The sequence below is a fragment of the Musca autumnalis genome, unplaced genomic scaffold, assembly GCF_047663935.1.
Source record: "Musca autumnalis isolate F117 unplaced genomic scaffold, ASM4766393v1 scaffold_1, whole genome shotgun sequence".
Classification (NCBI taxonomy): Eukaryota; Metazoa; Arthropoda; class Insecta; order Diptera; family Muscidae; genus Musca; species Musca autumnalis.
Genome location: NW_027411644.1, coordinates 72,442,301 through 72,459,253, shown reverse-complemented (window position 1 = coordinate 72,459,253; position 16,953 = coordinate 72,442,301). Strand labels below are relative to the sequence as shown.

Below are 16,953 nucleotides of genomic sequence, written 5' to 3'. Positions count from 1 at the left end.
TATTTTTTATTTCATCTTTTTAATTTTTTATATTTTTATATATTTTATATTTAATATTTATTCATTTTTTATATATACATATATATTTTTTTAATTATATTACATTTTAACTAATAATTTGTGTATTTCATGTAACAACTATCCCAAGTTTCGTATTAATATTTTTTATTTTATTAATAAATATTTTATAATAATGTTTTTTTTTATTTTCCGCTTTTTTAAATTTATTTAATATTGTAATTTAATTGTTTGCTCAATTTTTATTTCTTCTTCGTTTTAATTTTGTTTAATTTTCATATTCCTATTTTTTATTTTTGATATTTTATTTTAAGTAATTTTATTTTACAAATTTAATAACAACATTTTGCATACCTATAATAATTTAACATTTTTCGTATTTGGTATTCCCTATTTGTACAAATTTATATGTTTAATATTTATTATTTATACGTTCATTTTTTGGAATATTGAAAGTTTTAGCCACGTTTTTCTACTGAATTAGCTGTTATTCGGTCCACCGTTATTGGGAACGATCAAAGCCGTAATTTCATAAATCCCAAAACATTTTCATAAACTTCTTTGTTTCTATTGTTTATGTCATGGGCTAAGAAAGGGTATATCTCTGTTGACATAGACAAGTTGTAGGTACTTTTGTATGCACTTGTTTTATAGGCTTGCATTGTCGAGTGTGTTTCATGGTCCTTACGGACTAAAAGGCTAAACTAAACGCAATTATTTTTTATTTTCATTTATAGTTACGGTACTTTTTAGTTAAGTTTAAATACAAAAAAATTATGACGACCTCAGGAACATTTACCCTATAATTGAAATTTTCACTCGGAAATCAAAATTTTATGAATTATCAAATCCATAAACAACCTTCTACAAAACCACCAAAAAACCTAAACATTGTACAAAATTAAAAATGTTTAAGATATTTCATGCCCCTTGATATCTGTTCAAAACCACTTAAAAATTTTACACCATAAAATTCGACAACAACAACGACAATTATCATTAATCATGTCAATGATTTATGAAATATAAATGAACCAAAGCAAATCACGTTACACTGTGCCAGTTATGCTGCTCATCGAACGAAAGAAAAACAAACACAACACCATACTCCTCCCATACACACACAGAGAAAAATAAAAAAAAATATTGTGAGAGGTGTTCGTTGCTTGTTAAAAGGTGTTCTACACGGTATGTTTTTTACATAATTGTGCATACCAACTGTCACTTTTTACAAATCTGAATTTTGTACACATGGTGTGAACCATACCGAAATTTCAATGCATCAAAGTGTTATGTGCATACATATGTATATTTTTCGAATAGAACGCGCTCTATTCTCGTCTGTACAACCAAAGGTAAACAGCTGTTTTGTTTGTACGCGATATAAATAAAGAAAACAGCAGAAAACGAATGAAAAATAAAATTTTGCCGTACAGAAGGAATTACATATGGGCGAAAAAATGTGACAGTCGCTATGCATGAATATGTAAAAAACATACCGTGTAGAAACCCCATAAGTAATTATTATAAAAACAATACTAACAACAAATTGTTGTTGCTGTTGATTTTGGTTGATATTGCTCCGCTGCATTGCGTCGTCCACAGGTAAAAATAAACAAAACAATTAACAATTTACTCTAGTCATGTCAGTCATGTCGAGATACGGTGTATCTGCCCCACCACACACCTTTGAAACACACCTTTATTTTATGTGAGAGCTCTATTTAACAAAAGCTCTACTCTCAAGCCTCTCACAGACATGTAGAGTAATTAAATTTAGACTCTAGTATAGACCCTTTCTGCCTCTTACTGAAAGGAAGGGTGCTTCTATAGACCCCTTCTGAAGAAAGGGTGCTTCTATAGACCCTTCCCATAATAAGGGGTGCTGCTATAGACCCTTCCGGTAATAAAGGGTGCTTATAGACCCTTCCCGAAAGAAAGGGTGCTTCTATAGACCTTTCCAGAATGAAAAGGTGCTTCTATAGACGCTTCCGGAAAGAAAGGGTGCTTCTATAGACTCTTCCAGAAAGAAACGGTGCTTCTATAGAACCTTCCGGAAAGAAAGAGTTCTTCTATAGACCCTTCCGGAAAAAAGGGTGCTTCTATAGACCCCACCGAAAAAGGGTGCTTCCATAGACACTTCCGGAAAGAGAGGACGCTTCTATAGACACTTCCGGAAGGAAAGGGTCCTTCCATAGACACTTCAGGAAAGAAAGGGTGTTTCTATAGACAGATCCCGAAAGAAAAGAAAGGATGCTGCTGTAGACCTTTCTTGAAAGTAAGGGTGCTTCTACAGACCCTTCCGGAAAGAAAGGGTGCTTCTATAGACCCTTCGGGAAAGAAATGGTGCTTCTGTAGACCCTTCCGGAAAGAAAGGGTGCTTCTATAGACCCATCCGGAAAGAAAAGGTGGTTCTACAGACCCTTCCGGAAAGAAAGAGTGCTTCTATAGACCCTTCCGGAAAGAAATGGTTCTATAGACCCTTCCGGAATGAAAGGGTGCTCCTATAGACCCTTCCAGGAAGAAAAAATGCTTCTATAGACCCTTTCTGAAAGAAACAATGCTTCTATAGACGCTTTCGGAATGAAAGGGTGCTTCTATAGACCTCTTCCAGAAAGAAACGGTGCTTCTTTAGACCCTTCCGGAAAGAAAGGGTGCTTCTATAGTCCCTTCCCGAAAGAAAGGGTGCTTCTATAGACCCTTCCGGAAAGAAAGGGTGCTTCTATAGACGCTTTCGGAATGAAAGGTTGCTTCTATGCACCCTTCCGAAATGTAAGGGTGCTTCTATAGACCACTTCCAGAAAGAAACGGTGCTTCTATAGACCCTTCCGGAAAGAAAAGGAGCTTCTATAGACCCTACCGGAAAGAAAAGGTGCTTCTATAGACCCTTCCGGAAAGAAAGGGTGCTTCTTTAGACCCTTCCGGAAAGAGAGGGCGCTTCTATAGACACTTCCGGAAGGAAAGGGTCCTTCCATAGACACTTCCGGAAAGAAAGGGTGCTTCTATAGACGCTTTCGGAATGAAAGGTTGCTTCTATGCACCCTTCCGAAATGTAAGGGTGCTTCTATAGACCACTTCCAGAAAGAAACGGTGTTTCTATAGACCCTACCGGAAATAAAGGGTGTTTCTATAGACCCTTCCGGAAAGAAAGGGTGCTTCTATATACCCTTCCCGAAAGAAACGGTGCTTCTATAAGGCCTTTCCGAGAGAAAGGGTGCTACTATGGACCCTTACCGAACGAAAGGGTGCTTCTATAGACCCTTCCGAAAAGTAAGGGTGCTTCTATAGACCCTTCCGAAAAGTAAGGGTGATTCTATAGACCCTTCCGAATAGTAAGGGTGCTTCTATAGACCCTTCCGAAAAGTAAGGGTGCTTCTATAGACCCTTCCGAAAAATAAGGGTGCTTCTATAGACCCTTCCGGAAAGTAAGGGTGCTTCTATAGAACCTTCCGAAAAGTAAGGGTGCTTCTATAGAACCTTCCGAAAAGTAAGGGTGCTTCTATAGACCCTTCCGAAAAGTAAGGGTGCTTCTATAGACCCTTCCGAAAAGTAAGGGTGCTACTATGGAGCCTTACCGAAAGAAAGGGGAACGAAAGTGTGCTTCTATGGAACCTTCCGAAAAGTAAGGGTGCTACTATGGAGCCTTACCGAAAGAAAGGGGAACGAAAGGGTGCTTCTATAGACCCTTCCGGAATGAAAGGGTGCTTTTATAGACCCTTCCGGAATGAAAGGGTGCTTCTATAGACCCTTCCGGAATGAAAGGGTGCTTCTATAGACCCTTCCGGAATGAAAGGGTGCTTCTATAGACCCTTCCGGAATGAAAGGGTGCTTCTATAGACCCTTCCGGAACGAAAGCGTGCTTCTATAGACCCTTCCGGAATGAAAGGGTGCTTCTACAGACCCTTCCGGAATGAAAGGGTGCTTCTATAGACCCTTCCGGAATGAAAGGGTGCTTCTATAGACCCTTCCGGAATGAAAGGGTGCTTCTATAGACCCTTCCGGAATGAAAGGGTGCTTCTATAGACCCTTCCGGAATGAAAGGGTGCTTCTATAGACCCTTCCGGAATGAAAAGGTGCTTCTATAGACCCTTCCGGAATGAAAGGGTGCTTCTATAGACCCTTCCGGAATGAAAGGGTGCTTCTATAGACCCTTCCGGAATGAAAGGGTGCTTCTATAGACCCTTCCGGAATGAAAGGGTGCTTCTATTGATAGATTCTATAGACCCTTCCGGAAAGAAAGGATGGTTCTATAGAGCCTTCCCGAAAGAAAGGGTGCTTCAATAGACACTTCCGGAAAGAAAGGGTGCTTCTATAGACCCTTCCGGAATAAAAGGGTGCTTCTATAGACCCTTCCGGAATAAAAGGGTGCTTCTATAGCACCTTTCGGAAAGAAATGGTGCTTCTATAGACCCTTTCCGAAATAATGGGTGTTTCTATATACCCTTCACCAAAGAAAGGGTGCTTCTATAGACCCTTCCGGAAAGAAAGGTTGCTTCTATAGACCCTTCCCGAAAGAAAGGGTGCCTCTATAGACCCTCTCCGAAAGAAAGGGCGCTTCTATAGACCCTTCCGGAAAGAGAGGATGATTTTATAGACCCTTTCGGAAGGAAAGGGTGCTTCTATAGACATTCCCCGAAAGGAAGGGTGCTTCTATAGACCCTTCCCGAAAGACAGGGTGCTTCTATAGACGCTCCCCGAAAGAAAAGGCGCTTCTATAGACCTTTCCGAAAAGAAAGGATGATTCTATAGACCCTTCCCGAAAGAAAAGGCGCTTCAATAGACCTTTCCGGAAAGAAAGGATGATTCTATAGACCCTTTCCGAAAGAAAGGGCGCTTCTATAGACCCTTCCTGAAAGAAAGGATGATTCTACAGGCCCTTCCCGAAAGAAAGGGTGCTTCAATAGACCCTTTCGGAAAGAAATGGTGCTTCTATAGACCCTTCCCGAAAGAATGGGTGATTCTATAGACCCTCCCCGAAAAAAAGGATGATTCTATAGACATTCCCCGAAAGAAAGTGTGCTTCTATAGCACCTTTCGGAAAGAAAGGGTGCTTCTATAGACCCTTCCCGAAATAATGGGTGCTTCTATAGACCATTCCAGGTGCTTGTATAGACCCTTCCGGAAAGTAAGGGTGCCTCTATAGACCCTTTCTGAAAGAAAGGCTGCTTCTATAGCACCTATCTGAAAGAAAGGGTGTTTTTATAGCGCCTCTCTAAAACAAACAGTGCTTCTATAGAGGTAGGGTACCCCAAAAAAAGATCAATCATGCCGATCATATAGCATTTGCTCGCCACTAATTAATTGTATAAATTCACTCTACTCTGTCATATTTACAGGCGATATCATTCAACATCTGGCTGGCTATATACTACAAGACCACATACATACAGACAACTTACCTACATATTTATCAGTTTGTTATATCTCGAAGAAAAAAACACTGAAGCATGTATCCATCACTTAACGACAAAAACAAAACGAAAATCACACACTGCGTGCTACAGATATTCACACGTTTATTATACGACAACTGGGCTTTGGTCGGCTATCTACACTCCTTGCCCTCTCCCCTCGCCCTCGCCTGGGCCAATAACAAATTATCGATATTCGGTTTAACTGGCTCGTTAACACAACACGATTGTCAGCCGATGCTGCCGATGGATGGATGAATAAATAAATAAATTATTGCACGAACATGGGTATGTAAATATTTATCTAATTTGTTGTCATCGTCATCGGTGGTAGGCAACAGACAGACCTACAAACAAACGAGCCGAGAAATAAAGTGGCTCCGAAGACTTAAAGCTCTAAGCATCTGTAAATTATCTGTCTGGCCATTGGATTTGGTACCGCAGATTATGGTTTCGTATTTTTATTTGTTTCATTTAAGGCCGGTAGTGTCTGTGAAAATACAAAACAAAAATACAACCAACCGACAAACATTTATTGGCAATAAAAACACACACAAAAATAAACAACAAAAGCAATTAACGAATGAAACCCAACGCCGCCGTATACGAGTACACACACAACGCTCAAAACAAGCGGCGTTATTTTGTTTAAATGCGAATTGTTAAACAACTATCTAAAAACTAATCAATAATAAATAAAAAATATATTTCACAAAAAATCGAAAAACAAAATAACAAACACAACAAACCGAAGCGAAGACCAATGTGATTTGCTGTTGTCGTTTATGCAGAGCGCTATTCGGTGAGTATTTTGTATCTCTGAGTATCAATCATAACAACAACAATACTTAGTAACGGTTTTAATGGGGGGCCCCGATTTGGTAAATGAAATTGTGAGGTGTGAGAACATAACAGAGAGGTAATGGTAATTACAATAGTAACAACAACTACAACAACAGGTCGTTAGTTGTCTTGTAAAACATATTACTATTAAGCGGCCAATTTGTCTTCTTTGCTCTCTCTTCAATAAAAATGGCAACCCTATGGGTGCCAAACATGACGCAGGGATTCGCTCCATTAGTTGGAGAAACAATGTTGACAACTCTACAGAAATAACATAGTGTTAAATTCGCCGTTTTTGTGTGAATACTGACGATTTTTTATATAAAAATTAAAAAAAATATAGAAAAAATAGTAAAAATAGTAAAAAATATAATAATAAATAAAAATAATTTCAAAGTAAAAAATATATAAAAAATAATTATAACAACTAAATAAAAATAATAAATAAAAAATTTGTAAATTAATTAAAAATTATTAATAAATTAAAAATTAATTACAAATTATTAAAAAAAATACAAATTATAAATTAATTAAACATTATAAATAAATCTATCTGATTTTTTGGAAGCAATCCAATTTTTGTAAAATTAAAATATAAAAATTATAAAATATAATAATAAATAAAAATAATTAAAATGTAAGAAAATAATAAAAAATCATAAATTCATTTAAAATTATAAATAAATTAAAAATTAATAAACAATAGACAATAATATATAAATGAAAAATAAAATAAAAAACTTTTAACCTTTGTTTTTTATTCTATTTATAAATGATATTTCAACATGTTTTCGGAGCTCGAATTTTCTTTTGTATGCGGACGATCTTAAAGTATTTTCTAAGGTAGACTCTTTACAAGATGTTTTACTCTTGCAAGCAGATATGAACAATCTTTATGAATGGTGTCGGATAAACCAACTACCGCTAAATATATCAAAATGTTTCCATGTATCGTATTATAAAATACGTCATCCAATTCAGTGTTCTTTTAAATTAGGGGAATATACAGTTAAAACAGTTACTTCCATTAGAGATCTTGGGGTTATCTATGATTCAGCTATGTCATTTTTGCCACACATAGACTATATCCTCCCTAAAACGTATAAGATGTTGGCATTCATAAAAAGAAATTGTGAAGACTTTTCCGACCCTCATACCCTTAAAGTAATTTTCACAGCGTATGTGAGATCTAAAATTGAATATGCCGCAATTATATGGAATCCATTTTGTAAAAACCATATCTCTCGTATTGAGAGAGTTCAGCGTGTTTTTATAAAATATGCTTTTAGACCATTTCCCGGTTTTGAATCTTCTACGTATGAAACCAAATGTTTATTGTTGGGGATGCAAACCCTTGAGCTCCGACGTAAAATACAGTCGGCTCTTTTTGTTTTTGATTTATTGAATAATCAAGTTAATTCACCAGACTTATTATCATTGGTACCGCTATATGTTCCTCCTAGGCAAATGAGATACATTAATGTTTTTAATGTTCCTATGCATCGAGCAAACTATGCTTGCCACAGTCCGTTAACGCGAGCTTTTTGTTATATTAATGAAACCAGCTTAAATTATCAAAAGCTATTAAAACAAAATATAGAGTTTTGCAACTCAAAAGATGCCTTTAAATTGTATTTTTTAACTAAATTTAATTGAATAATAGTTATATTTATTCTTACATTTAAGTCATAGTCTGTAAGGAATGTATGTTCTAAAGACTGAAATAAATAAATAAATAAATAGAATGTAATAAATAAATACAATATAATAAATAATAATAAATTAAATAAAAAAAATTGAGCACGCCCACTTTTTTAAATATGTTATAATAAAATAATAATAATTGTTCAACAAGCATCCCAGACGGGACAAGGCACAGTGGTCCCACTTGTATGGAAAAGAGTGCCAAAAATAGTTCTAATCGAGCTACCGCCTCCAAAGTTTAAACGTAGGTTTATAACAAGCCAAAAAGATAGAAACCCATTTTTAGTGGATGTAGGTCCATATTTGGGTATAGCTCACATAGAAAGGTACCGCCCGATTTGTGGTATTTTGACGATTTTGGCCAAAATAACCAACCGATTTTGATGTTATTTTGCATTTTGAGTTCTGAGTGAATAAACTAACTCCTTGCAAAAAATATTCAATATAGGTCCACGTTTAGGTATAGCGGCCATATAAATGTACCCTCAGATTTTCGGTATTTTGATAATTTTAGCGAAATTTTCAAACTGATTTGGCTGTAATTTGGCATTTTGAGTTCTGAGTAAACCAACTACCTTCATGCAAAAAATGGTCAATATTGGTCTACGTTTAGGTATAGCCTCCATATTAACGTACCTTCCGATTTTGGAAATTTTGACGATTTTACCCACATTTTCCAACCGATTTGGCTGTAATTTTGCATTTTAAGTTCTGAGTGAGTAAAATACCTCCTTGCCAAAAATGTTCAGTATAGGTCAAAGTTTGGGTATAGCTCCCATATAAATGTACCTCCCGATTTTCGGAATTTTGACGATTTTACGGGCGTGATGTAGAAGGAATAACTTAGCGGGTGGCAGATGGGGGCAGCTGGACTTTTTTTAATCGTAAAAAAGAGACTTTCCCCTGCATTCTAAAAAAAATTTCGAGACTCACAAATGCTCAGAACATTAGTAAAACTCAACATAAATTAATAGTAATTATATTAAAAATAGCAGAAAAAGTCATTTATTAAGAATTTATTTTTAATGAAGTTAGAAAACGAATTATGAATTTGCTTTTTCGTAAAAACATTGCAAATGCCATCATCTATAAGTTTCATTTTGAAAATTGCACATTTACCTCTCCAATTTTTTATAATTTTACTCATAACCTACGAATGCTTTGCGGATGTATCTTTCGTTTTTAAGGCCTCACATACAAATCACAACTTCTTCGACTTAACTTGGCGTATAACCGCTGTAAATTTACAAAAATAAGGCTGGATGTTAAAAATTTAATATGTTTAGAGAATATTTATTTCAATCGAAATAAAAGTTGTCGCCATCAATTTTTGGACTTTTGTCCACGGGCGGAACCACTGTGCAAGGGAGACTTCTCTTATATCAATGAGTGCACCCCGATTCATATAAGAACGGCGTGCCTTACAACAGCACTTGTAGAGAAGTTTTACATGGCTGAAATACACAGGAAATGTCGCCAACATTACAGGACCTTCAGCGTGCAAGGCGGGTGTGCATACCGTTGCACCACAGTGGTACCTAAATAAAAATATGTTATATGTTAAATATGTTATATATACAAAACTACTCAACCGATTTTCCTGAAATATTCAGAGAATGTACAGGGATAATCCCCGGTTAAATTAGGCTGAATATCGCTGAATTTCGGAGGGGACGGTGTACCTCCCTTATGTCCTATTTTTCAAGAACACAATATTTGCTAAAAAATACAACTGTTTCGGTTGCACTTCAGAATACAGGAACTTCTGTGGGGCCCAAACATCCAAAATATATTGAAAACTGATGACTCCATCCACTCTTTACATTATACTTCCAAACCACGGAAACCAATTTCATGAAATGTTCAGGAATGTCCCGTGGTGAAAAAGAAGTTCACAGGGGGTTTTCTATGTGAGGGACTATGTTGCCAAAGCGTTGAGCCCTGATGGAATCTCCATGCTAATGCTAAAGCAGCTGGATGAGTCGGGAGTGGAGTATCTCCCTAAAGTTCTCAACTTCTCGCTAGCTACCCTCATTGTTCCCAAAGTCTGGAAAATGGCCGATACGGAAGTCAGGCATGGATGCCAGCAAAAGTGAATCGTACAGGCCGATTTCGATTTTGTCGCCCGTAGCAAAGACCCTTGAGGCTTTAGTCCTCCCAAGTATCAGGAATAGTTATCAAGTTGCCGATCATCAGCATAGATTCCGTAAGCACCACAGCACGACAACAGCGCTGCACGTCATCTCCACATATATTTGTCAAGGACTCAAGACCGCCGTGTGATAGAACAGTGATGATGACGCTTGACTTATCAAAAGCCTTTGATACAGTCATCACTCCACGCTGTTTGAGGACAGTGAGCAGACCACCCCCCTGCCAAGCTTGAAACGTTGGATAGTCAATTCTATGTGTGGACGCCAGTCGTACGTGGAATTCAGGAACAAGAAGTCCAAACCCCGTAGAGTGAAACAGGGAGTTTCCCAAGGTGGGGTGATATCTCCGGAACTGTATAACCTCTACCTCTCCTGTATTCCGCCCCCTCCAGACGGCATAGAGATCGTAACGTATGCGGATGATTGCAGGATTCTGGCGTCAGGTACCTACCCTGATGACATCTGTGAGAAACTGAACTCCTATTTAACCGATCTTACCAACTTTTTCCACGCGAGGAATATGCAGATTTCAGCCACAAAATCTGCAGGCACTCTGTTTACCACATGAACAGCGCAGTATGGAAGAGAATTGAATGTCGTGGTCGACGGTAGCAGAATCCCAATCCCCACAAACTGCCTCAAAATTTTAGGGGTCACATTCGACACTACTTTCAAGTCGTGCGAGCGCATGCCACAGTTATCTGCCACAATCTGAAAAGTAACAAAGTGACAAAAGAACAGGGTGCCTCCTCAAGTCTTCAGTTGACCATCTACATGAGGAGGCAAAGATTCTTCCAGTAAAGCAACGCAATGAGATGCTTTCGTTGCAGTACATGCTTGGGTGTTACCGTGAGAGCCATCCCAATCAACATCTGCTGGCTAGGCCCGACACATTCAGGCATATCAGGATATTCATGCTCTAGAGAGGGAGGTACAACAATATAGGAGAGAACCCCTAGATCAACAGGCATATCAAGCAGGTTTAAATAGTATTCACACGGATGCAGTGGCTAAGGCCATAAACAAATATAGTGTGTATAAAGTCCTTGGAGTACATCCCCCCTCTATCGCAGCTGAGGAGCGTCAGCTGCCACAACAAACCAGAGTAGTTTTGGCTCAACCAGGGTTTCGGAGTCGAGTTATTTTTGGCTCGACTCCGACTCCAGACGAGTTATTTTCACGACTCCGGCTCCGACTCCGGGTCGACTCCGAGAGTGAATTCCTATACCACTAAAAATGAATAAAATATGCACAATTTTTTAACTTTTTCCTATATTTTGGCCCATATAGGCTAACGTGTTAGTCTTACCTTACATATTCATTAGAAAGGGCAAAAAATAGCAACGTTAGAAAGTTTTTGTCGGTTTTCCTTTTTTTGCACGAGTATATTCTGGACGGAATTGTGCGTGAGAAAATCTTTAAGCTTTCAAAATTTGTGAAAATGAAGGGGCAATACAAATCATAAGGACTACATGCAATAAAAATTATGATGTAAGCCAACATTTTAGTGTGCTTAGCCTTAAAAGGAGACTCCCAGTTGTAAAGCTCAGTAAAAGCCATTTTTCATGATTTTTTTTATCGAGAAAACTACATAACTTTTTAGCAGATTTTTTTCTTCATCTGAAATAGAAAAATATTACGAAGTTTTGAGGCCGTCTACAAAACTCTGTTTTTATTAAAGCATTTTGCGATGCCAACTCTAACTCGAAAACTAATAAACCAATTTTCATATATTTTTGCATACAAAATAAAAGAAATTTGTCCCATCCAACGCTCATACTAAGGCATCATTGTTCCGATCGACTTAAAAATTGACCACATATTTTATGCTATTTATACTTTCTACTTTTTTCTGAGATTTATAAGTAGGGATCACCCCTTAAACTCAAAAAATTCAGCGATCACATTTTGAACTTTGGTGTGGAGTGGATAATTTTATTGAAATATTTGAGATATATTGTGTACACCACCAAGCACGTAGGCAGATGTATGTTTTCTGGAACTGAAAAATTAGCACACGATGAGATGTCGTGCATGAAAATATTCTACAAAAATGTTGTTAGGAAAATTTTATGTAGGGAAGGTCCACTAGGACAAGAAATCGATATTGTCATGTTTTCATTGTCCTTTATCACTTTTACCCGATCCTTTCTCATGAAAACTCTGTGATTATGTATTTCATTGAATTTCGTATATGCTATTAATTGTGTAGAAAACTCGGATACACAAGAACTATATCAGTTCCTGGCGGACAGATCCAGATCAAGCCCTCATTGAGTATATAATGAATCCTAGAAGAATCATTCGCCGTTTGTCCGATTTCTGAGTTATGGCGGGATGAATCTGTGGTTGATCAACAACGAATTTATGATGCCCTAAGATAGTAAATATCCTGGGAGTTGTCCTTTAACTTAGTGTAACATACCGTTTTTTTCTTATACCTTTCCTTTAAAATAAATAATGATTTTTAAAAAAATATTCTTGTTCTAAATTTAATGTTATATTTCTATAACGTGGAAAAAAATTGCCCGGAGTCGGAGTCGAGTTATATTTTTCGACTCAGACTCCGACTCCGACTCCAGCAAAATTGCTCGACTCCGACTCGTAGACTCCGACTCCGACTCCGAAACCCTGGGCTCAACTACGCTCGGGATATTGCAGTCGCCTAAATTCTTATTGGGCGGAAATCGACCGCGCAGTTCAAGACATCTGCCCAGTATGTGACACGGGCCCGCACAACACAAAACACCTTTTCAACTGCCCAGCCAAACCTACTCATCTAACTCCAATGGATCTGTGGTTACATCCCATCGAAGCAGCCACTTACCTTTCTGGAGATAGACCCAGAGCCAGATTGAACAAAAGAACGAACATACAAACATAATAATAAACACTTACAACAACACACTTCACCTTTTCCACTGTCCTGCCAAACTTACTCAACTAACTGCAGTAGCTTTGTGGTTACAACAAGACGAAGCAGCCACATGCGCAGATCTTGAGAGCCGCACTAAGCAGGAAAACGATAAGTGCTATCTATCTATACATTTGCCTTAGAGAGAAAATCAAAATGTCAAAAAGTTTTAAAAATATGAACACGAGAATATCATCACTTTTGTGGTCAATAGAAAGTGTATGACTTTGGGCAATACTGGGAGACATGGGCCTATTTCTTTTTCGTAAAACAAGTAGTGGTGTCCGAATATGGTTATATTTACATCGCTTTAATACGTGCACGCCTTTCCAATGCTTTTAAAATTTAAATTGATATCTTCATGAATTTCCATTAAAAACCGCCAAAACAATCTGTTGGTGATTTTTTTACTTCAAAAAGTTGACAACACTCAAAACTAGTCGATGATGATGAGAAACGATAAATAGGAGACATAGAACGTTTTCACACGATAAGGTTTGCCTGCTCAAAAATGCGTTGTCCGTTTTGGTTCTCATTCGTAAATTGTGTCAGTGTTGAAACAAAATGTGGAAGTAAGTGAACGAAAACGTACATAAAGTACCATACATACAACACTAGCATGTAATATATTATCTACCTGTTTCATCATATTTTTTACAAATAAAGGTGTTCTTCAAAACTTCTTCTATGTACCTGTTAATAACAAAGGTATTTCCCTATTTCATAAAAATCTTTCTTGACAAATTTACGCTGGTAACGCAGGTATCATCTTACCTTCAGGTGGTAAGAATTATTACATTATTTTTTACATGGCATGCGCGCATGAGGCAACAATTTTAACAACGCATACATTTTACCTAATTTTATGGGATTCACAAGAATTACTTTTTTAATTTTCAAATACAATACACACATAAACCTTTTTGGTACATTTATGTAAAACCGTACTTCTTTTTGTTCAAAAAGTACGCTTGCATAAAATGACTTCAAAAGCGCAACACTAGATGTGAAAATTACGAATGAGAGTCAAAACGGAAACCACGTTTTTGAGCAGTCAAACCTTATCGTGTGAAAACGTTCATACCTTTGTTGAATTTAACGATGTGTCAATTAGCCGAGAGTGATGTGAGAGAAATACAACTCCCTTTCTAAACCTGTCTCTCTCTCTCTCTATAAAATTAAAAACTAAAATAAACCCTGACAAATGTCACATTGTCTTCCGCTATCTAAACATTATGTAAAATAAAAACATTTTAATTAATAACAAAATGCAATGAATCAATATTTAAATACACAATAATTTCTTCCTCTCAAAATTATTTAATGCTGGTCATTTGTCTAGCTTAGCCTATTTTTTGTTTATCTTTTTATTTATCATTAATTTGAAAAAAAAAGAAAAAATTATCTAAAATGAAATCAATTAATATTTTCGATACATACACATACTATTTTTAATATTACGTATGTAAAACTTTATGGTCTGATAGATAGATACTAGGCTGAGATTGTGTATTTAAACAACAAAAAAAAAAAAACGTTGTTGGTCTACAACACTTAAAAAACCGGTTAATGTAAATAGAAAAATCCACCAAATGGTCAATCGATTTGCTAACAAAACCAATTAATGCCACAAACCGTTTACAGTGAATGGTTGATTTGTTTCATTTTCTTTTCAATTTGTTGCTTTTAAAAATAGTTAACGCTTTGTTTTCGCTTTTGTCTGATCAATAACTTATAGGTAGAATAATAATTCTAACAATGCTAATTGATCGTCAAGTTAAAAGCAGAGACGTGTCAACAAAAAAGATTTAGCAGAATAGAAAAAATCCGAAACTTATTGATTTTATTAATTCATTTTTTATTAGTGATGAAAATTAGTAAAATTATGTATTAGTCTTAGAATGGAAAATATAATGAATTGCTGGAAAATGTGTTAAATGGTGTGTGTGATGTGATGGGAAATGACGTGTTTTATGTTGATTTTGAGTTTTAATTGCTTTCATATTTCATAATTGAATGACTTACCGTGAGCTTAAATTTTATAGTTTATTCCGTGGATCTTTACACAAAATCTGTAAAGAAAAAAAGAGATGGAACCTTAAGTAACAACAACTTATAAATATATTTTTAAATTATTTTTCAAAACGTGGATTTTTAAAAATTATTTTCCAGAGACGTGGATTTTTTAAAAATTATTTTTCAAAGACGTGGATTTTTTTAAAAATTATTTTTCAAAGACGTGGATTTTTTTTAAAATAATTTTTAAGGACGAGCATTTTTTAAAATTATTTTTCAAGACGCGGATTTTTTAAAAATTATTTTTCATAGACGTGGATTTTTTAAAAATTATTTTTCATAGACGTGGATTTTTTAAAAATTATTTTTCATAGACGTGGATTTTTTAAAAATTATTTTTCATAGACGTGGATTTTTTAAAAATTATTTTTCATAGACGTGGATTTTTTAAAAATTATTTTTCAAAGACGTGGATTTTTTAAAAATTATTTTTCATAGACGTGGGTTTTTTAAAAATTATTTTTCATAGACGTGGAATTTTTTAAAATTAGTTTTCAAAGACGTGGATTTTTAAAAATTATTTTTCAAAGACGTGGATTTTTTTAAAATTATTCTTTAAAGACGATGATTTTTTAAAAAATTATTTTTCATAGACGTGGAATTTTTTAAAATTAGTTTTCAAAGACGTGGATTTTTTAAAATTAGTTTTCAAAGAAATGGATTTTTTAAAATTATTTTTCATAGACGTGGATTTTTCTTAAAATTGGATTTTTTAAAAATTACTCTTCAAAGACGTGGATTTTTCAAAAATTATTTTTCAAATACGTGAATTTTTCAAAAATTATTTTTCAAATACGTGGATTTTTCAAAAATTATTTTTCAAATACGTGGATTTTTCAAAAATTATTTTTCAAATACGTTGATTTTTTAAAAATTATTTTTCAAAGACGCCGATTTTCTAAAAATTATTTGTGAAAGACATAAATTTTGTAAAAATTATTTTTCATAGACGTGGATTTTTTAAAAATTATTTTTCATAGACGTGGATTTTTTAAAAATTATTTTTCAAAGACTTGGAATTTTTTAAAATTATTTTTCAAAGACGTGGATTTTTTTAAAATTATTCTTCAAAGACGATGATTAATTAAAAATTATTTTTCAAAGACGTGGATTTTTTTTAAATTATTTTTGAAAGACGCGGATTTTCTAAAAATTATTTGTGAAAAACGTGGATTTTGTAAAAATTATTTTTCAAATACGTGGATTTTTTAAAAATTATTTTTCAAAGACGCAGATTTTCTAAAAATTATTTTTCAAAGACGCGGATTTTCTAAAAATTATTTGTGAAAAACGTGGATTTTGTAAAAATTATTTTTCAAAGACGTGGATTTTGTAAAAATTATTTTTCAAATACGTGGATTTTTTAAAAATTATTTTTCAAAGATGCAGATTTTCTAAAAATTATTTTTCAAAGACGCAGATTTTCTAAAAATTATTTTTCAAGGACGCGGATTTTCTAAAAATTATTTGTGAAAAACGTGGATTTTGTAAAAATTATTTTTCAAAGACGTGGATTTTGTAAAAATTATTTTTCAAATACGTGGATTTTTTAAAAATTATTTTTCAAAGATGCAGATTTTCTAAAAATTATTTTTCAAAGACGCAGATTTTCTAAAAATTATTTTTCAAAGACGCGGATTTTCTAAAAATTATTTGTGAAAAACGTGGATTTTGTAAAAATTATTTTTCAAAGACGTGGATTTTGTAAAAATTATTTTTCAAATACGTGGATTTTTTAAAAATTATTTTTCAAAGATGCAGATTTTCTAAAAATTATTTTTCAAAGACGCAGATTTTCTAAAAATTATTTTTCAAAGACGCGGATTTTCTAAAA

The 16,953-nt window shown here is 34.8% G+C and overlaps 1 protein-coding gene across 8 annotated transcripts in view; it reads right to left on the bottom strand.

Moving 5' to 3' along the window:
- Positions 1–16,953, bottom strand: part of LOC141401159 (uncharacterized) — a 118,477-nt gene that overhangs the window by 40,003 nt on the left and 61,521 nt on the right. For 4 of the 8 annotated variants that reach the window (XM_073981095.1, XM_073981103.1, XM_073981150.1 and 1 more), the window contains one exon: positions 15,069–15,115. The gene's annotated coding sequence lies outside the window, so the exon portion shown is untranslated. Of the gene's footprint in view, positions 1–5,417; positions 6,202–15,068; positions 15,116–16,953 lie in introns of those variants that run through there. The other 4 variants (XM_073981119.1, XM_073981107.1, XM_073981138.1 and 1 more) reach the window with 3 other exon arrangements.